Source organism: Halictus rubicundus, chromosome 18 (genome assembly GCF_050948215.1).
Source record: "Halictus rubicundus isolate RS-2024b chromosome 18, iyHalRubi1_principal, whole genome shotgun sequence".
Lineage (NCBI taxonomy): Eukaryota > Metazoa > Arthropoda > Insecta > Hymenoptera > Halictidae > Halictus > Halictus rubicundus.
The window spans coordinates 4969521-4995179 of NC_135166.1; the positions used below are offsets into that span (position 1 = coordinate 4969521).

Consider the following 25659-nt stretch of genomic DNA (forward strand, 5'->3'; position numbering starts at 1 on the left):
AGCATTCTTCAAATTATATTGTTCAATCAACGGGATCCTAACGCAAGACGAAATCGAATTCTGCAGCGAACGATTACAAAGAGGCGTTTCCACGATGGAGCGCAAAGGTAAAACGGTGTTTTTACATGACAACGTATCGACAATTCTTCGCGAATCCTAACTGACTCTGAAAGTGCCCTAAGTGGCTTACAAGGCATTTCATCGGACAAGTTAATCAATCCGTGGATCATAAGGATCGCTAAACAAGTCTGTAACATTAATGCAAAGAAAGAAAAAAGAATCACTTTTGCTTGGATCCCAGCACACGTTGGAATTGAGGCTAATGAAAGAGCTGATACCGTAGCAAAAGAAAGAACGAGATATGATCCAGATGACAATTTCAAAATCCCTACAGAAGATATATACAACCATACTAGAGATAGCAAGTGGCAAAAATCAGATTGGAATCATATAAGAGAAGGAACGTATAAAGGAAACAAATACTTTGAAACAACAGATACCAACGTAGGAAAAAGAAAGCCTTGGTTTGATTCAATAAAGAACATAGGAAGAAGATCCATTAACACCTTGAGCAGGATTAGAGCTAATCACTACAACCTAGTAAGCTCCCTAGCTAGGAAAAAATACATAAATCACACAATATGCGAATGTGGCCACGATAACGAAGACATTGACCATATCATATGGAGCTGTCCCATATACTCAGGAAAAAGAGGAAAGCTAATGAGAATCTTTGCTAAAAAGGACATAGACCTGGAAGAGGAAGTTTTTAGTATACTAAAATAGAAAGACGATTTCATTTTGAGAGCTACAGCAATATTCTTATTACAAATAGACAGAGCAATTTAAACATACCTCAAGAGAAGGAAAATGAAGAATAGAGTACAAACATTAAGTATTAAGAACAAATTCTTAGATCAGAACATCTGATACATCTATATATAGTTTATATGTGTTTATGTTCAGACCCAGTTTATAAGTGTTGATTATTGATTATATAATAGACAAAGTAAGACGAAACGAATTTATAACATATAGAATTACAGATATTTTCATCTATTGTATATAAGTAATTACATGTAGATCAACAATACTACATAAGGACCGTTTTTGTATTGGGCAGATAGAGTTCAGGCTCTTCAACGCCATCTTTATGCATATAAAGAAAAGAATAAACCATAAACCATAAACCAATTCTTCGCGAGATAATTTTTACCGTCACGATTTTTACCGTCGGATAAACTAGAAATCGCGCCGTCATGACATTGGTGCTTTCGTCGTCGTGAAAGCTAGAAGACGCGTTGTCATGGCGGCAGATGTCAAGTCACGCGCACTGGTATGCATTTATAGCGCGTTATGATACCGACGGGCCGAAAATTCTCTTTCAGGTCCTGTCCCTCGAACACTCTCTATCGGCGAAGTTTGATTTTTCACTTCGAAACGGTAATAGACTCCCCTGGACCGGATTAGTCACGGCCGTCCGCCCTACAGCCATTAGGCTCCGTTCGATTATCTTTCCCCATGAAAGAACACGGCTAAGTACCCCACCGGCGCGGCATTGTTTTGTTTGTTTGTACACAGATATCGGGTGGCGATACAGCTCATTGTCGCCACGGTGATCCATATCCGTGGCCAGTCGTAAACCAGAAGTCGGGCCGGGCCGGGCCGGGTACGTGCGATTCTAATTGAAAGCCGGGCAAAAACACGCTCGGGCCCGAAACTTTACGATCCTCGTTGGAAATTACAAAAGACGGGAAAGGGGCGGGGGAGGGGGGTCCAGTCGACGAGCAACCATGGCCCACGATAAGACACCCGAGGAAACCATTGTCTAGGGAGAGGAGATAATTGTCCCCGGTTCTACGTGACGCCCACGTGTCCCCCTCTGGAGCACAAAACGACACGGATCTTTTTGTGGACGTCGGGTCTGTTGTCCGCTGACTTTCGCTACGTCTAAATCCTCGAGAGCACGACCTCAGCTCCTTCGCTCGTGCAAAGATTATTCCCCGCTCCTTTGTTCGTTTACACCTGACCGAACGGTCCAGCACGCACTAGATGTGTAAATACAGTGACTCCCATAAATATTCGGACACTAGGTACAACTAACTTTATGATTTAATAATTCGTTTGTTGTTAAAGCAATCGCCCTGGAAATTGTTTTTAGCAATAAAACATTTATTAAGGATCATAAACATGTATGATTTATTTGAAAAATATACACACGTTTCGTAATAAAAATTATTAAACGAAATAATGGACCATTTGTGGCTCACAAAAATATTCGGACACGTATTATATTTCTCTGGCAATCGCCTTCTGGGGACGCGATATTCGAAGATCGGGAAAACGTTTGTTTATAAACAGAATCTCGTGGATGTCCATGCCACCTCACTGCTGTCAGTAGTAAACGTGAATTCGTTCAAAATGGGTCGCAAAGGACAGAATACGAGTTTCGATGTGCGACAGCTTGTAATTTTTCATCGAGAAAAAGGAAAAACCTATCGCGAAATTAGTGCAATGCTTCGTATAAGTAAGAGTACTGCTGCAGATATCTGTCGACGATTTTATATTGAGAATCGCATTGATTCTATTCCGCAAACTGGAATACCAAGTCTCTTATGTACGAGGGAGAAAAGCAAAATTATTCGGAAAGTGAAAAAAAAATCCGCGCTTAAGTGCTCCAAAACTAGTTAGCGAACTATTAGGAGAAAGCTTCAAAAATGTTTCAGCCGAAACAGTTCGGAGAGTGCTGAGGCAAGCTGGTTACAATGGGAGAGTAGCTAGAAAGAAACCATTTATCAACGAAAAGAATAGGAATAAACGAAAAACCTTTGCAAGAGAGCTAATTTCTAAGGATGAGACATGGTGGAAGGATGTCATATTTGCGGATGAAAGCAAATTCAATCTGTACAATTCCGACGGAAGAACTATGGCGTGGCGGAAAGCGAATAAAGAGTTTAATTTTGAAAATACAAGAGGTACAGTGAAACATGGCGGAGGCAGCGTAATGGTCTGGGGTTGTATTTCGTCATATGGAGTCGGTAACCTAGTTTTTATTGACGGTATCATGGAGAAAAATCATTATTTAAATATACTCAAAAATAATTTAATTCAAAGTGCTGAAAAAATGGGGCTTAATAATACTTTTAAGTTTTACCAAGACAACGACCCCAAGCACAAGTCACGTATTGTGCAAGAATTTTTATTATACCGCTGCCCCAAAATTCTTCATTCGCCGCCCCAATCACTGGACCTTAATCCTATCGAGAATTTATGGGATGAATTGGATAGAAAAATTCGAAAAACCCCAATTACATCGATAGCTGAATTAAAACAAAGACTTGCAACTGAGTGGTCGAATATAACTGTTGAATATTTTTAAAAAATTACAAACAATATGCCAAACAGGTTAAGACATGTTCTTAAACAAAATGGTTATGCCACGAAGTATTAAACAAATGTTGTAATGCTAAATTACATTATCTAAATTGAAAAATTAATATTGTCCGAATATTTTTGTGTGAGCCAAAAATTGGACATTATTTCTTTTACTAATTTTTATTATGGAATTTATGTATATTTTTCAAATAAATTATTTATGTTTATCAACATTAATAGATCTTTTATTGCTAGAAACAATTCCCGGGACGATTGCTTTATTAACAAAGGAATTATTAAGTCGTAAAGTTAGTTATAGCTAGTGTCCGAATATTTTTGGGAGTCACTGTACATTGCCGAGGGGGGGGGGGGGGGGGGGTACAAGTTTGAAATTATTGGTAAAATGTTTCCACAGTAGTTGTTAAATGAAACGAAAATATCTTTCTAGGGGATATTTGGAAATAGCCCGACTTTACTTCCATAATTTTTTCATTGTGTAAAATTTCTAAATGGCGACTTTGTAAATGGTGTACAAGAAGTAATGGTCATCCATACTAGAGATGAATCTACACCTTCGAATCGGTGGGAAGACAAAGAAACAACATGCCGCAAAATTGTTCATAACAATGAAAATTGAAAGGAACCATATGTCGCAAGCAAATAGTTATCGAGATATTAGTCGTTAAAGTTTTCGCAAAATTTGATTGTGTGTGGTAGTAGACAAAAGACTACTACTACAGTCCATCTGACCGTGTCGGTGTGACGGAACATAATCGTGTGCGTGCCTCGAGGCAAACGAAATTTAAAGGTACATTCGTCGCTAGGCCCGTAAAATCATCATCACCCTGTCCATTCGGATTATAAACTTGATGTTGCAAAATATGAAAGAAAACCTTGTATCGAATGTTACACGTACGAATACTAAACCTACATTATAAAATACTAATGTAAACTACACTTACAAATTTTCCAGAATCGTCTGTTCCTCCACAACACGCTATTACAGTGAATTCTCGATATATGTCAACAGCACGGATCTTGCGTCATGTATCGTCCAGGAGACATACCCGAGCCACTCCTCGGAGTCCGATACCTCTCGTGCTTCGTGGCCCCTCACGTGGTATACTCCGCAGTAGTGGGGATAATTCCGCGACGTTTATCATCCAGGTCTTGACGACATATATAGAGAAATCACTGTATCGACTCACGCGAATACGTTCGAATAATTGTGCCTGTCCTTCGGAGCCTACACTGCACAACACAGTTTAGGAAGTCGCGACAGTAAACGCGAAGATGTTACTCCGACCACGATCACAATAATACTGCGATTTTAACCGCGTCGCTCCTGCGGTTAGGGTCAGATTATACTAGGCAGGTCGGACGCTGGGGGTGTATAAATGGAAGGGGTGGAAAAACGGGGTAAACAAATTCTCGCGGCAGAATTGCCGACCCTGTTTCCCGGAATTCCTTGTTTTGGTATTGTCTAGCATTTATAGACCCTTGGCGTCTGACCTGCCTAATATAATGTGACCCTAACACGTCCGCGGGAGCGACGCGGTTAAAATCGCAGTATTATTTTGATCGTGGTCGGAGTAACATCTTCTCGTTCGCTGTCACGGTTTTGTAAACTGTGTTGCGTGGAGTTTAGTGATTGTAGTCCAATTATTCGCACGTGTTCGCGTGTGTACGTAATAGTGTGGCTGTGGATCCGACGGAGGAACAGAAGATTCTGAACAATTTGTAAGTACAAATACAAATACATTACACATTACGTTATACTTTACATTACTATTTTGTGATCTATTAGTATTAATTATTAATTAGTATTAATTAGTATTATTGGAATTAGTATTCGCACGTATTGTCTGGCATTATGTTCAGTGATTGACTGCGCCAAAAGTTGGTGGAACATGGATGGCAAAAATTGTTCCGTGAGCTTAATCAAGAATTAATACTTTTTAGAATGGGATGTACCATGTACGATGGACAATGAACAGTTGGAAGCACTATTTCTAATCGACTTAAGCTCCTTGATAATGATGAAGTAACGCAGAAGTGTGCTGAAGGTGACAGAAAGTTGCAACCAATAGTAACAAATATGTTACAACCTTACTAATTAGATTGGTACGTATATTTTATGATCACAATGTTTTATTAATTAAACTCCACTGTTCCTATTACTTTTGCATAAACCCTGTCTATAATTAAAATTATATGTGACTGAATTGATGTAATTGACTGAAAACAGTCTTCGATGATTCCGGTATCTATCTTAATCCTTTGTCTTTTTAATTATCTTCTAATACTTAGTATAATATAGTTAAAGGGGAGGATGTTCTATAACTTCGAAATAAATTCAATTGTCAAGCCATTATTAAGAACCATTCTCGGAGAGTCAATCGACCATCTTAATTTAAACCTGCCCCTCTTTAATGGTCTCTATTCGGTCTTCAACGTGACAATTAACAGGCGTCAGTCAACTGTCAACCGAGAACGACATCAAGAGAACTCGGACTAATATTTTAATCTAAATCGGTCTTTCCGATTATTTCCGTATCTCCAATTGCATAAAACAATTCGACCAGCATCAATCTGTCGAAGTAGAAAGAAATTTGATCAGCCATCAATTTGTTATTAGTAGACTGTGGATTTTATGCAATTTTGACAAAAATCGATAGCTGCAATTTTGAAAGAGCAGGGAAACTAAAAGAATTTGAGAATATCGATATACAGGGTAGTCCAGTGAAATTTAGCACTTTGAAGTCACTCTAACTTTTCACAGTAGAAACGTCACAACTCTGATTGAAACCTTCCAACAAGTATTCGCAGGAAAAACGACATAACTCAAAATATGTTTATAGAAAAAATTATAATAATAAATATACAAATTGTGGTGTACTTTCAATATCTAAATAACAACTTATTTTACATTTCTTAGTTGGTTACATACAAAAACTGGCAATTTTAGGTAATTTTCAAATGGCTTTCCTGTAAAATTGCCTTTTTCTAACTTATGTCACTTTTCCAACGAATTTCTTTTCCTCTTTGCCTACTTGTGTGTTAAAAGTTTTACTCCGAAGATATCAATAGTTTTTGTGAAAACTAATCGCAAAAGTCACTTATCTCTGTATACTTGATTCACGAAAATTCCTCCGGTTTCCGTAGATTCGCGATAAGGTAGAGTGACTACATTACCGTCAAAAAATGGTTTTACGTGCTTCAAGTTTTCGTCCTTAAATAAGAACATTTTGTCGCTGGTAAAGGGCTCATTCGAAAGAGAAAGGTTCAATCTAGTGCGCTCTGATCAAGAGTTGCCGAGATTATGCAGATATTTAGTAATATAAGCGTTCGAAGTAGGCCAAAAATTGACGATGCGCGTGCCGTGGAATCCAAGCATTTTTATGCAATTGGATGAGTTTTCTGGATGAAATCGAGAGCAACGCGCACTAGAAAATATCTCCAGCTACAAATTGAGCTACAATTGCTGTAATTGTCTTGATTTATAATAATATAATTCTTTAATATATATTTAACACTAGGTTTACGGAACCCGTCAAAATGACGGGTTCTAATATTTTTAATTTACGATTATTGAAATTGTGAAGATCCATCTACGTGGAATTACTCAACAAACCTATTTCCTTAGGTATATATTATTTTAAAAAATGGCTGAAAACTTGGATAGACACATTCCTCTTATTTTTATAAAGTAATGTAAAATGAACATCACTTTTAATGCTCCGTAAACCTAGTGTTAATATAATTGTCTTGATTCTGTTGCGAAATGAAGCCCAAAACTTGAAGCACGTTTCAGAATTCATAATATCGATAATACAAAGCAAAAAATGTAACAAGTTTAAGATCCGACCAAGTCGGATCGAGACCAAGACGGATCTCAAGTCTGTGAATGGAAATTATTAATTAAAAAGTCACGTGACCACCCTGGGCCCATAAAGATCAACCGCGTACCTGAACATAACGTATACAAAAATTGAAGACGGAAATAGCATTTCGTGGACAAAACGGTAAGATTTGCGTTCTGAAATCGGAGATTTCGTATGCGACGAGCTAATAGACGCGTGTAACCGGTAGATCGAGTAAATAATTCGTGGGGCGAGCGGCATTGTTCGTTGGTATCCACCTGACGGGATCGGGTTCGGAGAGGCAGAGACCCGCCTCTGATCGAAAACTGTCACCGTGGGGGAGAGGGCGAGAGAGACGTGCATTTAACTCGCAGACGGTATTCGACACGGTGCGAGAGCGCCGGAGCCGCATTCTGGTGCCCCTTAGATATCGAATGAACGATGGTAACGGTTGTTCTCCCGACCTGTCCCGTGTTCCACGTTCACGCCTTTCGCGATTTACGGCGGGCCCGGACTGGTTTCGCGCGACAAAATTTCAACCTCGACGGAGACACCGGCCTGTCGCTCTACCCGCCGCATTTGTCGAGATTACCCGCGGAAAAAGTTCCGCGGGGAATTCCCGGGATGATTTATCGCGCGGCCCGGTATCCAGCCCGCGGCGGGTCTCGCTCGGGCCCCGGATAAGGAAATTTAGGAGGCGTGCCTGCCTCGGCGCGGCGATCCTATGCGCGTGTCCACTAGACGCATGTTCCTGCGTTTACAAGCGGCGCTGTGGCACGACCGGGGCTTTTTTTTCCCACCGCCAGATTGTTTATTGCACTCGGGCTGGATATCTCTCTAGCCGTCGGATAATTATAGACCGTTCGAGAGACGCAAGATATTTCCCGCAATTAAGATGTCGATAGCGTACACTCCTACGCGGTGCACAGAGAGCTTCAGCGAGCATTAGAACACCTGCTGGCTATCATAAGAATGCGACTTCGTATCGATACGCTGGGTCGTTGATTTTCTACAATGTTGCGGTATCCTGCAATTTGTTTTTCGTTTAACGATGGGCTTAGCGTCATCTTCGGTTATTAGTAGATTTTATGCATTCTTGCATAATTCAAAGCAGCGGCCATATTGAAGAGATTTAAGGACCTCGTTAGTTTCGGTTGAATAAGATAATTAAAGGAAGAAACAATTTTCTATTTCCCTCCTGTGTCTTGCAATGAACGCAAACATTTTATGCACTCACGAGGAAAGTGAATTGTTCCAGTAGTCAGCCATCTTAACACATCTTGAGCGGGAAGCGACTGAAGTCGTTTTTCACGGGTTATTGTTATCGATGGGATTTTTGTGATCGATGTGTTCTTACAATAAAATCGGATAGACATGCGTTGCAAACATACAAAACGTGCGTTGCAAGAATTAATGCAACGCGTTAAGACTTTGGCGCCAAAGTGCCCGGGCAAGATGTGTTAACACTAGGTTCCCGGGATCGATACGCTGGGTCGTTGATTTTCTACAATGTTGCGGTATCCTGCAATTTGTTTTTCGTTTAACGATGGGCTTAGCGTCATCTTCGGTTATTAGTAGATTTTATGCATTCTTGCATAATTCAAAGCACCGGCCATATTGAAGAGATTTAAGGACCTCGTTAGTTTCGGTTGAATAAGATAATTAAAGGAAGAAACAATTTTCTATTTCCCTCCTGTGTCTTGCAATGAACGCAAACATTTTATGCACTCACGAGGAAAGTGAATTGTTCCAGTAGTCAGCCATCTTAACACATCTTGCGCGGGAAGCGACTGAAGTCGTTTTTCACGGGTTATTGTTATCGATGGGATTTTTGTGATCGATGTGTTCTTACAATAAAATCGGATAGACATGCGTTGCAAACATACAAAACGTGCGTTGCAAGAATTAATGCAACGCGTTAAGACTTTGGCGCCAAAGTGCCCGGGCAAGATGTGTTAACACTAGGTTCCCGGGATCGATACGCTGGGTCGTTGATTTTCTACAATGTTGCGGTATCCTGCAATTTGTTTTTCGTTTAACGATGGGCTTAGCGTCATCTTCGGTTATTAGTAGATTTTATGCATTCTTGCATAATTCAAAGCACCGGCCATATTGAAGAGATTTAAGGACCTCGTTAGTTTCGGTTGAATAAGATAATTAAAGGAAGAAACAATTTTCTATTTCCCTCCCGTGTCTTGCAATGAACGCAAACATTTTATGCACTCACGAGGAAAGTGAATTGTTCCAGTAGTCAGCCATCTTAACACATCTTGCGCGGGAAGCGACTGAAGTCGTTTTTCACGGGTTATTGTTATCGATGGGATTTTTGTGATCGATGTGTTCTTACAATAAAATCGGATAGACATGCGTTGCAAACATACAAAACGTGCGTTGCAAGAATTAATGCAACGCGTTAAGACTTTGGCGCCAAAGTGCCCGGGCAAGATGTGTTAACACTAGGTTCCCGGGATCCGTGAAGTTCTTTAAGGTTCGAATGACATCCAAATACATTCAATTCGTCCGCGATAAGTGCCCTAATACCTAACAGCAGCACCACACGTGTAATTCACCGTCCGCCACCTGACATTCTCTCCCTCTCCCCTGCCATCCCGGCAACCTTCACTGAACACTTTCCGATGGCCAAACGATCCTCTCCAGCAAGCGATTGCCGAGCGCATCAGCGAGAATCGATGAACACACGCGAGCCTGATCGATTCAACGTGACCTCGCGATCATTCCCGCCAGTCTGTTTTTCACCCATCCCCTTTCCAACCCCTATTCGACGACACTTACAGGGACCAGGGGAACAACCGATTTTCAATAACCGACAAGATAGCCGATAAGCTCGGTAGGTCCCCTCAGATGTGATTTCTCACGTTTTCACCCCCTCCTCTCACCATCGGAGGAGGAACCACCCCCCGTCTAGGGGATTTAACCACCGGAGGCTGCCGGGTCTCTGGAGCGCTGCATCCTGGCGAATCGCGGGCTGAAATCAATATCTCCGGGGCGGCGGAAAGCTTCGGCTCCTAAACGATCGTATCGGAACCGATTTCGGAGACCAATCGGGGGAGGGAAATCCTCGGGGTCAACGCGACCGGCTCGCCGGGCTGTTATTGTCGTGGCTCGCGAAGAATTTCAATTGGAAAGCGCCGCGTTTCCATCTGCACGTCGTCCCACAGTGATTCGAATGAACCTCTTCAGTATTTTCGTTCTTGTCGTTCATCGAACAGATATTCGACCTATCGACGCGAGGAGAGGGAGCATGACCGTACCCCGCGACGCTGTAAAAAATATAAGGTGATCAAAAGCGTCCCCGAACCAAGTTCATTTGATTAAAGGGTTAAGCACATTTTCAAGAGTAGTTTTACAAACTGTGTTATGCTTACTGGAGGGGCTTTCCTAGACAGTACAGTGATTTCTCTGTATATGTCGCCAAGGCCTGGATGATAAACGTCGCGAGATTCACCCCACTACCGCGGGCTATACCCTGTGAGGAGCCCCGAGGAGTGTAAACCGTAACACGGCTCGGGTATGTCTCCTGCACGATACATGACGCTGGCGAGACCCGTATTGTTGACATATATCGAGAATTCACTGTACCACCGATGAAAGAGAAATAATATTGTCTCCTGTTCCCTTGCATTTGACAAATTCACGGAGGCCATGAGCGAAGAAGGAGGAGTCCGTCGATCGCGCGAAACGTTCCCGGTTTTAATTAAAGACAAGAACAGTTGGCGAACTAATCCTGAGGATGCTCCTCGGAGGACTAGTTCGCTTCCTGCCGGTTCTTTCTACCCTGCCCGGAGGAGCGGCTTCGTTTATCGCGGCTATCAGTAATTAAGTTACGTTTCCCTTGGAACGATCCGAGAACAACGTCCAACCCCCATCAGCTCGCGGCAGCCATTCCCGGTGGTGGGCGGCATCTCTTATTAAATCTCGGCCAGAAATTATGATTAACCGTGCACTATCGTGGCGTCGGCGAACCTTCGAGCCCGCATACTTCGGGTTTATCCAGGAGTAACGTCTACAGAAAATATTATCCGCCCCACCCCCGCGTGTATGCACGCCGCCCGTGCTCCGGAATATTCTCTCGAATTCAGATTCATCTATTCAGATTAATCCCCTCCTTCCTCCCCCACCCTCCCTCCTTCCCCCGAGTCTCGCTTCGTCCCGGCTGCGGCATAAATCTCTCGCTCCCTTTTAATTTTCCGCAACCTTCAGCAGGACGACCGGCAGGGCAAGAACGCTTCTCCACGATGCACTTTACCGCGATGCTGCACCCGAGACTCCTCGTCCCTTCACCCTTTCCACCCTCTTGTTACAGGGATTACAATTCCACGGAGCCGAGAACCGACCCGACCCGACCCAACCCGATCCGACCGGTTTAAGAATTTTCGCGATATTACAACCAGTCAGGTTTTCATGAAACCCGAGATTCGATTTTCAAACGACAAGTCATTAAGAAGTCACCATCTCGCGGTGTAGTCATACTCTGCATCCAAGAAGCATTTCAACGCTAAGTATACTCGATTCGCGAAAAGTTGCCGTATATTTAAACCGTGACAATTTCGGAAAAAACGATCGCGCGACGAGAAATTTAGATTTATTTCAAAGCTAGAAGCCTCTGATTTCGTAATCCAGCCTCATTTCATTCTAAGATTATTTTTCCGGATGTAATACCAATACTCTGCATCCAAGAAGCATTTCAACGCTAAGTATACTCGATTCGCGAAAAGTTGCCGTATATTTAAACTGTGACAATTTCGGAAGAAACGATCGCGCGACGGGAAATTTAGATTTATTTCAAAGCTAGAAACCTCTAATTTCGTAATCCATCCTCATTTCATTCTAAGATTATTTTTTCGGATGTAATACCAGACTCTGCATCCAAGAAGCATTTCGACGCTAAGTATACTCGATTCGCGAAAAGTTGCCGTATATTTAAACTGTGACAATTTCGGAAGAAACGATCGCGCGACGGGAAATTTAGAGTTATTTCAAAGCTAGAAACCTCTAATTTCGTAATCCATCCTCATTTTATTCTGAGATTATTTTTCCGGGTGTAATACCAATATTCTGCATCCAAGAAGCATTTCAACGCTAAATATACTCGATTCGCGAAAAGTTGCAGTATATTTAAACCGTGACAATTTCGGAAGAAACGATCGCGCGACGAGAAATTTAGATTTATTTTAAAGCTAGAAGCCTCTGATTTCGTAATCCAGCCTCATTTCATTCTAAGATTATTTTTCCGGATGTAATACCAATATTCTGCATCCAAGAAGCATTTCAACGCTAAGTATACTCGATTCGCGAAAAGTTGCCGTATATTTAAACCGTGACAATTTCGGAAGAAACGATCGCGCGACGAGAAATTTAGATTTATTTTAAAGCTAGAAGCCTCTGATTTCGTAATCCAGCCTCATTTCATTCTAAGATTATTTTTCCGGATGTAATACCAATACTCTGCATCCAAGAAGCATTTCGACGCTAAGTATACTCGATTCGCGAAAAGTTGCAGTATATTTAAACCGTGACAATTTCGGAAGAAACGATCGCGCGACGAGAAATTTAGATTTATTTTAAAGCTAGAAACCTCTGATTTCGTAATCCATCCTCATTTTATTCTGAGATTATTTTTCCGGGTGTAATACCAATATTCTGCATCCAAGAAGCATTTCAACGCTAAATATACTCGATTCGCGAAAAGTTGCAGTATATTTAAACTGTGACAATTTCGGAAAAAACGATCGCGCGACGTGAAATTTAGATTTATTTCAAAGCTAGAAGCCTCTGATTTCGTAATCCATCCTGATTTCATTCTAAAATTTTTTTTCTGGATGTAGCAGAAATTGAAGAAAATACTATAAACCACTTCCGTTCAGCAAGCAATTCAGCGGGCAAGGGCGCCCGCCGATGCCCGCGGGCATAGCTGAGGGTAATGTGACGTCAGCGGGCAAAATATTGTCATAGGCTGAACCACCGAAAGGAGGCGTGGTTCGTTGCCCGCCAAGCCACTTATGCCCGGAGAACCAAATTCTCTGCCCGCACGGGCTATAGCTCAGCGGGACTGTACTATACATTTAAACTTGTGTGAATACTTTGAACATTTCTCTCTTGGCTGAAACCACCATAGATTTAATGATCGAAGCTTTCTCTTCGTTGTTTTTAGTTGTTCTATCAAGCTTTATTTAGTTATTTTATATTAGCTTTTTGGGTACGGGGCCCAATTGCTGCGAGGATACCAATTACTGTGGCTATATTAATTGCACTTATTTTTAAAGCATAACGAACATTAAAAAAGAGATATCAAATGTTTTCCCTTAAAATCAGTTAATATATGTCTTTTTTAATATTCGTTATGCTCCAAAAGTAAGTATAATATTAATACAGGCACGATTAATGTAGTTTTGGGACAATTACAGCCTAGATATTTGGGACATCTATCGAGTAGGGACTGTGCTCTGAAATGCGTACTCGCTGGCCAAAGGATTACAGGCCATCGGTGGGAGAAATTCGTAAAAAAATTTGAATTGCAGGATATTGCTCGGATAATAAAGTCAGGCGATACACTCCGTGGAGATGATCGATCACACGACTGGTTGCGCTTACAAAGTGCATACAAATTCCGTTAACATAATCGGCGGAATGGTCGCCGAGGCGAAACGGAAATTGCACGGACGCGATTTCTCGATCCGAGCGCAAGCGTCCGATTAATTTACACGGATGGATCCACGATGACAGTGCCAGACGCGTTCTGCGCGCGGAGGATCCAGCCAGGCCGGCGTGAAAACTGCAACGGGTTGCCGGGTTCGTTTGGGAGCAGGTTTTCTTATCCCCCCGATCGAGCGACACGACTCGCCGCGCCACTGATTCATCCTGACAAACCAATTTGCGCCCGACAATTACCAGCGAATTACGATGCCGGGCCTGTGTACCTAACGTATCTAACACACTCGCCTAACATCCCCGCCTACGAGCCGCAACGAATCGTTTCGTTCGCCCCCGTCCCCCCCGTCTATAATCAATGATCCCTCGATTCGTTGTCGATCACCGGATCCCATTAGGCTAACGCTCACTATTGTGTAATCCGTGCGGCGATCGACGAGCGATAATTGCACTGGATTTCCTTGGAGGCTGCCCCCCCCCCCTCCTCGAGAGCGGACAAGAATTTCTTTCTTGCGTAATACCGTCGAGTTTTCCAATTTTTATTTCCCACTTTCTTTCTCGCCTTCCACTGATTAATGAACGCGCATTTCACGCGCGCGTACTGCTCGCGCAATCGTAGCGTACAATACAGTAAACGAGTTTCTAATAGTTTTTCTATTACCGGTTGATCATTTGCGTTCGATGCGATTTTCACTCCAGAATTCAAGCCGACTCAGAATTTCCTTGAAAATTTTAGAATTTTCTTACGTTCGTACAGGGTGGTACTGTTCGAATTAGCGCTTGAATAACTCTGTTATTTTTGGAAATATGGAAGAACTCACCAAAGTTTCTCGGTGTAAAGAGGACTACAATATGGCTGTAACAGTTTCCAAGATATCAAGGTCACCTTCATTTTTTTAAACAGAAATGTATGCTTTTTCTATGCACACTTCGATGCAGCTCGTCGTTCTCTATAAAAAAAAAATAGTAACCTAAGTATATCGAAAAATTATTAATTGAAGAGATATACTGATTTCTCTATATATGTCGCCAAGGCCTGGATGACAAACGTCGCGGAATTATCCCCACTACCACGAAGCTCGAGAGGCCTTGGACGCCGCGGAGTGTAATCATCGGGTATGTTTCCTACACGATAAACGACGCTGGTCTTATTGTTGACATATATCGAGAATTCACTGTATTTCATTTTTAATTTTAGATCTTATTTCGGGGTGAGATAAACACGAAACAAGGGTAAATCGTATTAATTCCGGATTTATCTCGACGGGGCTGTATAATAAAAATTACTAAAAAATTCGAGTCGGTATTCTTGTTAACACTTTGACTGCCAAAAGAGAAACCTCAAAAATTCCATCAAATCAAACTGAGTTATTTAATGAATAAATATTGAGTAATCCTCCAACTTTCTTGCATTTCACCTAATAAAATTCCTAATAAAATTTGGTACAATCAATATATTAACACTTTGATCGCCCAACTAGAAACCCCAAAAATTCCGTAAAACCGAAGTAAGTTATTTAATGAAATAAAAATTGCAAAAAATTAAACGTATGATACTGAGTAATCCTCCAACTTTCTTGCATTTCACCTAATAAAATTCCTAATAAAATTTGGTACAATCAATATATTAACACTTTGATCGCCCAACTAGAAACCCCAAAAATTCCGTAAAATCGAAGTAAGTTATTTAATGAAATAAAAATTGTAAAAAATTAAACGTATGATACTGAGTAATCCTCCAACTTTCTTGCATGTTACAGATCCTAATCAAGTTTAGTACAATGATCATATCAACGTAAAAATTCATTTTAAAATCTGCACAAATAATTCCGTCACGCACATATGGGTGACGTGGCATTCAACGTGTTAACGTAAAAATTAATTTTAAAACCTGGAGAAATAATTCCGTCACGCACATATGGGTGACGTGGCATTCAACGTGTTAACGTAAAAATTAATTTTAAAACCTGGAGAAATAATTCCGTCACGCACATATGGGTGACGTGGCATTCAACGTGTTAACGTAAAAATTAATTTTAAAATCTGGAGAAATAATTCCGTCACGCACATATGGGTGACGTGGCATTCAACGTGTTAACGTAAAAATTAATTTTAAAACCTGGAGAAATAATTCCGTCACGCACATATGGGTGACGTGGCATTCAACGTGTTAACGTAAAAATTAATTTTGAAACCTGGAGAAATAATTCCGTCACCCACATATGGGTGACATGGCGGTCAATGTGTTAAGTTTCCTGGAGTGCGTAATGTAAATCGGGCAGTTTTAGTGCGCCATGAAGCTACGGTTGATCGGGAAACGTGGAACGATGGCGAACGGCGAGCAGAGCGCATTAGCCACCGTAATGATGAAGGTTTCCGCGAAAGATCGCGGGCACTGAAGTGTCTGGTATCTAGCGCCGGCAGGCTTGGGAAATCGATTAAGAGGCGCGGGCGTCGCTATGGACAGCTTTTAATTTCCCTTCGGCGCTCGTTACTGCGCGGCCTTTACGAGGCGAGCTTCTCAGAACGGATTTCATTAGCGAGAGCGTGCCAGAGCTGGTCCGTCTTCAACGAAAACACCGGCACCGGCGAACGCGGACAAGCGTCGCGGCGTGTGGATCGTTTTATGAAATTACAAGCTGCGAAAGAGAGCCTCGCGGCCAAGGACGCTCGTTTAATCTCGTTCGGGAACCTTTCGACTTTTTCTCGGTCGCCGGTGTCGCGTCGAGGCTCTCTCTCTCTCTCTCTCTCTGTGTGCTTCGCATGGTAGGGCCGGGAAAAGAAAAAGATATTCTAATTAATATTTTCACGGTTGATCCGGCACGGAATATATGTATATCACCGGACCAGTTTACGCGCTACCGTTTTCCCCCTATCTACCGCTCGCCCACGACGTTAATTAAATATTGTAAATATTATCGGCTATGCGCCGCCGCGCACCGTCATTCCCCCGGACAAGATAATATCGCGGTTCACTTAGTCCCCACTCGGTTTTTCAACTCATACCAATTAATTAACGACACGAGATCGTGTACCTGCGTCCGATTAACCTTCTAACGAGCAAGATCGTTCGAATTGGGACACGTCGGGCCGATTCCGTTTCGCATTTTTCACTCATTTTACACGGCCGCTCGCTCCAATCGGCCGCGCGCACTGCTTTTGAACTGTTCAGAAAATTGTACAGCCTTGCGTCTATTTATAAGAGGAGATTGCGGCTTACAAAATTCCGTTTCTTAACAAGACGTGACATTTTTCTCAAGGTTCCTCTCGTTTTGACTTACTCGAACGACGGACCCCTCATAAACGCAGCGTGTGGTGGTTTTGTATCGTGAAAGTGGTAATCGTAAAAATTTAACTTCCCTGTAAAAAAGAATCACCATTTTTCGTTAACTTTTAGGAAATTTTTGTATTGCATTTTTTATTGCAAATACAAATTTATTGTCTATATTTGTACATATATAGAAACCAACATGTTGCACACAATTCCCTGGTCACTGCGGTGGCCATATCCCGGCTCTCCAAAGATTAATAATAATTTTATTTTATTTAACACGTTCGTTGTCAGGATTTGGTAACAGTCTTTAATTTTTTATTAACACTAAACCTACCGAAATGTCTTATAGGGGGGAGAAGATTGAATTTATTTAAACCTTGTACGATCTTCATTATAATGTGTGAGTTAAATCAAGAAAGTCAATTCAGTAATTTCCTATGAAAACGTTTTTATAATGCCAATAAATGTAAAATAGAAAACCGGTCATTTTGACCGTGGTAGGTTTAGTGTTAAATGAACCGTATCACTTTATAAAATATTTGTTATCCATGTATAATTGATGAACAATCGTTAACGATCGTTTCCTCGCGCCTCGGGCAAACAGTGTCATCCGTTTCCCAGAGTCAGTTGAAATTCTGAATCGCTCGGCCGATTTATAACCAACTGGGATCGATAAGAAGTTCACCACCACCACACACACACACATGTACGATCATCCCTCAAGTTTTTCCGAGAGCGATCCCTCTCGGAGTCGATCGTCCGTGCGGCTGGTGTTTTGCGCCTTCAAGGATGATTGCTAACCCCCGGCGAATTTTCACCCCCAGAAACTGCAGTTTCGAAACTATTCCGTAGTCAAAAACGGCGAAACTCTGCTCGTTAATATTGTCTGTTATTTCTAGCCTTCTCCATGATTTGTGCCGAATAACCTAACGAAAGTTAGTTCTAACTTCAAGTAAGGGAATACCAGTATATCGATTTGAATTTTCTAATCGACACGCAAAATCGTGGCCAATACTGTACAACGCTGGCAGCGAACGTGTCAAATAAACTGCTTCGATTGTGTACCGACCTAACAATCGGCGTGTTAAATCTTGAATTTCATAATTGTTGTGTCGCGAGGGTAGAACGTACCCTCGACGTAGACCATAAGGCTCCCTGGCCTAAGAGGACCGAGCACGTAGCAGACCCATTGTTTGTCGTGTCGCATATGGAGGTTTATGACCAGCCAATTGCTATCGAGGTGAAAACCAGGTCGCTAGAAGTGCGTGCGTTTACCAAAAATAGGAAGCTGCGAATCAATTTTTAGGCTTCTGATTCCGACGTTAATTTGACGAGAGCTGACATATAGAATACGAATATCCAAATACATATCGCGTTCGAAAAAAAAAAATTGCTATATGTCGTTCGAATATTTTTTAAAATGACCATCACTGGAAAAATAGTTAACCAGTTAGCTGACGCGACCTCTTTCACAAATGTGTACCTAAATTGTGTCCCAAAAATTAAACGGTGACGAGTGTACTCGTCAAACACAGAGTACGCGTAGCTGGTATAATATGGAATATTTCAAACATCTTCAAGTTTACCAATAGATTTTTGTTTTCGCTAAAATTGCAATTTAAACAGTACATTGTAACTACTTTTTACGCACGACGAGTATACTCGTCGTAACGCAAAATATTGTCATTTATTCGTGACGAGTATACTCGTCGTAACACAAAATATTGAAATTTCTTCGTGGCGAGTATCCTCGTCGTAACACAAAATATTGAAATTTCTTCGTGACAAGTATACTCGTCGTAACACAAAATATTGCCATTGCTTCGTGACGAGTATACTCGTCAAACGCGGAGTACGTGTAGCTGTTATAATATGGAATATTTCAAACGTCTTGAAGTTTGCGAATACATTTTTGTTTTCGCTAAAATTGCGATTTAAACAGTAAATTGTAACTACATTTTACGCACGACGAGTATACTCGTCATAACGCAAAATATTGCCATTTATTCGTGACGGGTATGCTCGTCGTAACACAAAATATTGCCATTGCTTCGTGACGAGTATACTCGTCAAACGCGGAGTACGTGTAGCTGTTATAATATGGAATATTTCAAACGTCTTGAAGTTTGCGAATATATTTTTGTTTTCGCTAAAATTGCAATTTAAACAGTACATTGTAACTACATTTTACGCACGACGAGTATACTCGTCATAACGCAAAATATTGCCATTTATTCGTGACGGGTATGCTCGTTGTAACACAAAATATTGCCATTTCTTCGTGACGAGTATACACGTCGTAACACAAAATATTTCCATTTCTTCGTAACGAGTATACTCGTCAAACGCGGAGTACGTGTAGCTGTTATAATATGCAATATTTCAAACATCTTCAAGTTTACGAATATATTTTTGTTTTCGCTAAAATTGCAATTTAAACAGTACATTGTAACTATATTTTACGCACGATGAGTATACTCGTCATAACGCAAAATATTGCCATTTATTCGTGACGGGTATGCTCGTCGTAACACAAAATATTGCCATTGCTTCGTGACGAGTATACTCGTCAAACGCGGAGTACGTGTAGCTGTTATAATATGGAATATTTCAAACGTCTTGAAGTTTGCGAATACATTTTTGTTTTCGCTAAAGTTGCGATTTAAACAGTAAATTGTAACTACTTTTTACGCACGACGAGTATACTCGTCGTGGCACAAAATATTGCCATTTCTTCGTGACGAGTATACTCGTCAAACGCGGAGTACGTGTAGCTGTTATAATATGGAATATTTCAAACATCTTCAAGTTTACGAATATATTTTTGTTTTCGCTAAAATTGCAATTTAAACAGTACATTGTAACTACTTTTTACGCACGACGAGTATACTCGTCATAACGCAAAATATTGTCATTTCCTCGTGACAAGTATACTCGTCGTGACACAAAATATTGCCATTTCTTCGTGACGAGTATACTCGTCAGAAACAGGTAACTGGTTAAGAGAGCAGTCGCGAGGAAGACGCGTCACAATCGGAAAAGAGGAAATGGACGCCGCGCTGCTGGGTGGAGTAATGAAATGCAGCTTACACCCCGTAGTTTACGTTTTATTAGGCTGCCGCGCACCGTCCCCCTGCTTTTCCCTCGCATTCGGGTCAAGTGGCTATGAATATCTGTATCCAACTGTGGCCGTCTAAAGCAACCGACCAATTTGTCCGCCATATTTCACCGCCTTCCCCACGGCGTTCCTTTTTTTTTTCTATTCTTTTTTTGTCGTCGCCCTCAGACTCTCCTCGTTTTCCCGAATGTTGTCCGTTTATCGTGTTCCTTCGCGTCGGACAGACGACGGAAAAATTCGTTGAATAAGCAATCGACCTGCGCGCTAGTTGTTCGTGTCTAACAACTTTTGTTGGAAACATTTTTTTACGCAACAAGTAGGTCATGAGTAAATTCAGGTCGTACGGTTAAACTGACTCATCCACTACAGTCTTTACTCGATGTGTTTTGGACATATATCGAGTAGGTGTGTACGTTTACGCTCCTCGGCGTCCGAGGCCGGCTTCCACGTTCGGCAGTATATCAAAGAATAGTGTCTCCTAGCCGATACATGTCCCTGGGTGGACCCGTGTTGTGGACATATATCGAGTAAACGCTGTATATCGTTCGGTTGAACCAATTGTTTATCTGACCGGTGGGGGGGTTCACGGGGTATACTCTGCGGTAGCGGGGATAATCCGCGACGTTTATCATAGAGGCCTTGGCGACATATATGGAGAATTCAGTGTACCGAAGACTCGCAGTTTATTTTTACGGTCCGTGAAACGATTTGCATCTGAAGTGCCGTAGCCCAGCCGGCAACAATATTTCCGCCAGGCGAATGAACAATCTTCGCGGCCTCTCGACGCGTCGGACACCCGCGGAATACTTTGATTCGCCTCTCGAAACGCGACCTCCTCTGCCAAGCAATTAAATCGGCTCTCTTACTCACTCGAAACTCGTCGAGGACTCGACTTGACGGCGCAACGACGACGACGACTACGAGCGTGCCGAAGAAAAAGAACCACGCAGTCGGAAGGAGAGACATCCCCGGCTATAAATCCTCGTGGAATTATGAATCGACAGCGGCGAGATGATTCGACGCCGAGGGTATTGCTTGCCCCCCCCCCCCCGATCCTCGAGTCACGCGATGCATTTCGGTCCTGACTTGCCGGGTAATGAGCAAGAGTCGATTTAAAGGGACGGTCGAAAAATAAGAGAGGTGCGACGATCTCTTTCGTACATATAAAATTATTCTTTCGACTTACAGGGTGTCCGATTTTTGGATGAACCTCTTGAACATCTCTACAAAAGATAATGATATCGAGAAATGTCTCAAACAAAAGTTATATCGTTTCAAGGGAAGCGTAAGTCTATATTAATTATTGATTTATTCCTGTGGAAGAGTAGTCAGCATATGTACGTCACTTTCTATTTTCTTAATGGAACCATGTATTTTTCAATTGTCCATGTATTCCATTGTATCCATTTATTTTCATTGTTCCGCCTAAAAAATCATTAACCGTCTCATATTCTAATACTACGTGCCAGCTGTAGTCGATTAAAAATGACAAAAATCGAAACGTTTATAAACGTATATTTAGGTCTACGGTAAACATATTTAAATTTTCGTTATAGGTCCAGATAGAAAAAGTAGAAAATTTCTTCTTCGCAATTCCGGCCAATAGTAATTTTGAACAAATTGGTCGACACCTTATCAAGTCAACTAATTCTTCTAACGTCTCAAACAAATTTTTTGGTACAATTTTAACCAATTAAGCGCGTTTGACGTGTACACACGTCATCCAAAATTCTATTGCGGTGCGGTTAACGTTAATGAGTTGTTAATTTCGTATCGAATAAAAATGTAATTCTTTCTCATTTTGCTTTCCTTTTTTCGTAAAATTTATAATAGCGGCATTTGGCCTGCATTCGACGTACATATTCGTCATTGCTTGATTTTAATTCCGCGCCGTGAGGGATTTTTAAACTTAAATTCCACAGTTAACTGGTTAAAAAGGTCATTCCTATTTAAATGACGTGCTAATACTCCTACCCACCACTGTACAAGGATGTACCTAAACGGCACGAACTGTCGCGACGTCTCGATACTTCCCGGGACGTTCGTGGTCACCCGATCTCGCAAAGTGTCGCGAAACGTTTATCATTTCACGCGAGCCTCCCTCGAATATTCTCGACACACCTCCGCCGGGCGTCGCGACGGCGACGGCGACGCAGCGTCTTCTTCGCGCATAATCGTAATCGCGGCGCGTATCATGAATTCGAGGCCTTGAATCGGGCCGAGCCGGCACGGCGGGGACGACTATGAATAATACAAAGTGTCCTTCCACGGCGCGTCCAGGGCGTCGATGCAACCATAAATCATCGGCCGTAACCCTACCTCTTTTCGTCGGATCTATTTCGAGGCGACGACGGTGTTTTGGGCCGAGCATCGTCGGGATTCCAGGACCATTCAACGTGTTCCCGCGCGCGTGCCGGTCCCGCGGAAAAATAAATCCTCCCGGTGTCCTTTGGATACGCGAGTGCCGTCCGAGCACCGAGTATCTTTTGTTCCCTCGCGGCCAAAAAGAAGCTGCCGCGGAAATCCGAGCCGAGAATAGCTTGCGTGGCGGTGCCACGTGCCCGTGTTACTTCTGCCGGACCGACTCTAGACAGCTGAAAATCTCTACTCTCTCTCCCTCTCTCTCTCTCTCTCTGTTTCTCTTTCTCCTGGATAGACTCGCTCGCTACCCCCTCGATTTCCCGCTCTATTATTACGAGTTTCGCGAGACACGGGCTGCGACCGTTTAGATAACACCCCGTGCTCCTTCCGAGGGAACTGAAGCGAAGTTTCTCTGCACACGGAGATCGCCCGAAGATCCTAGGCGAGCTTATACTGCGACTCGACGAGCTAACCGTTTTCGGGTTTAGCGGGCTTCTCGGAGTAGTTGGTTATTGTCGTTTTAACCCTTTGCACTCGAGGCCTTTTTCGCTTGCGCAAACCAGCAACTCGAGACGATTTCGGCCAAATTAGGGAAACATTTTACAAGTACTTTAAAATCATTTATCAACAAATAAACGTATACAAATAATAAAATTTCACCAATTTATTTATTTTTATATCAAAAACAACAAAATTTGAGAAATATTATACTCTGTAATTAGTTTTTGTATGATATGTATTGCGTAAAACAATGCCTAAGATGCAACCTAGGTTTATCAGGACACGTATCACAATAATATGTTACTTCCCGCCTACCTCCAGGCGTATTACGGTCAGAGCAAACCTTACAGTCCCTTTTCGGCCCTTTAAGTACTATGTGCAGCTTTCCATCGAGTCTAATGTCATCAGAATGCGACGTAGACGCTTGTTCACGATGCTGGCGATATGTTCCTCTCAATTGCTAAACAAGTGTTTTTAAAAATTTCAAATGGCTCAGTGGCTTTTTCCCTTTTTTAGTCTTCTCTTGTTTGTAGAAAAGGAAAGAATTGATGAGGCAAATTTCCATAACCCAAAAAAAAAAGACTATAACGCCGCAGCAGCGTCACACAGTGGGCAATTTGGACGAAAACGGATTCAAAATCAAAGAACTTTCGATAGAAATGATTTCATTAGTTTTTGTCACAAAAATCTATTTTTTACAAAATCCTGACGTCGTAGACAAATTTTGAAACCAAATTTGAAATCGGCGTGAAAAAATCTATGGGAAATGGTGTATAACATGTTAAAAAAAATTTTCCGCGCGTTGTATTGGAAAAACCACAATTTTCTTGAAATTGTTCAAGTTTAACGAATTTTCTCAAGGTTAAAAAACGTTCGTACCATAATCTCCTTATTTTTCCCTTATTCTACAAAGTTTCAGCTTTAATTTAAAAAAAAATTTCATCACTCTACCTCATTTCTATCGAAAGTTCTGTGATTTTGAATCCGATTCAAATCAGCCGGGAGCCGTATCGGCGCCGCTCGAGTTGACACTTCAAATCTGGCGGGCGCCGTATCGGCGCCGCTCGAGTGCAAAGGGTTAAAAAGCCCTGTTCAGCTAACCCGGGATATCCTTCTCGCTCGGTCGAACGCAGCACCTACTCTGCAAGCTCTAATTTTTACGCGAGCTGTTTACTCCTTTCTTACATTTCCCGACATTTTGATGCCAGAGCACTTCGTTAGCGCAAATCCTACGTTCAGAGTGAAGTTCTTCAACTCCGGCCTTTGTCTCGATTGAGACAAATATGTCCCCACCCTAGCGCCCACTGTCCCCTGTCAGCATGCGCCGTTGCCATGGAGAGAGGACATGTTTCCCCCGTCGCAAGCAGAGTCGCCAGATCAGGGGAACACAGTTACCCCCTCCTCGCCAGTACCGGATTAGTCACGTGACATTTATGTTCAAGGCAGACAGTGAACTGACACTTATCGGATCGCATAGTCGTAAGCAGCCAGATGAGGGGAGGGAGCACAAATTGAGGGGAAAAAGTTATCCTCTCTGTGCCAGAGACGAAACGCATCACGTGACCGTACCGTGGCGCAAGCGTGGGGGAAAAGCATCGTAGGAGGGGAAAGGTAGAGTGGGGGGAAAGTCTTAATCAGGGGACACTGCTTGCGATTAGAGCCGCCTGATTAAGATTTTTCTCCCAATCTACCTTACCCCTCCTACGACGCCGTTCCCCTGTACCCTGCCTGCCGCGGTTCCATCACGGCCCGGTCACGTGACGCGTTTCGTCTCTGTCGTGCATGCGTCACAAGGTCACTAATCAGGTCCCCTCAGAGAGAGGGTAACTCCATTCCCCTCGATTCCCCCGCTCTGGCGAAGATTGATCGCGAGTACTGAACACAGTGAGTTCTCGATATATGTCAACAACACGGGTCTTGCGTCATGTATCGTCCAGGAGACATACCCGAGCCGTGTTATGTTTACCGAGACCTCTCGAGCTTCGTTGTCCCTCACGGGGTATACCCCGCGGTAGTGGGGATAATTCCGCGACGTTTATCATCCAGGTCTCGGCGACGTATACAGAAAAATGACTGTACTGAGAATACTCCCTGAACACTGAGCCTCGATAACTGTGCAGAAGAAAAATGTAATGTTTAACATATTTCAATGAATTTTAGTAGCAATAGTATTAATCTAAAACTATTGCTACTAAACAGGCCAAACTGTGCACACTCGAGATAACTCGAGCGGCGTTGTATTTTATGCTGCTATAATTTTTCACACTCGAATATAATCGAGAATTGAAAATAACAATGTGAAAGCAAAGAAAAAAAAATCGTTTTATTGATATTTATCATTTACATGGGATTGTAAGCTATAACAGTGATTTATTCAAGAATAAAATATAGCCTTTTTCCATGGAACAGAATCGCAGTATATCAAAGATTGATTTTTCTGGCCGGTTTTTTTTTTCAAAAAAACTGTGCGTTAAGGGGTTAATAATAATGTAATTTTA

At 42.1% G+C, this 25659-nt stretch overlaps 2 protein-coding genes across 3 annotated transcripts in view; one reads left to right on the plus strand and one right to left on the minus strand.

The window, feature by feature from the left end:
- LOC143362769 (mediator of RNA polymerase II transcription subunit 20-like) overlaps positions 1 to 25659 on the plus strand; it is a 228156-nt gene that overhangs the window by 30738 nt on the left and 171759 nt on the right. The window lies entirely within an intron of this gene.
- LOC143362743 (facilitated trehalose transporter Tret1-2 homolog) overlaps positions 1 to 25659 on the minus strand; it is a 176565-nt gene that overhangs the window by 20288 nt on the left and 130618 nt on the right. The window lies entirely within an intron of this gene.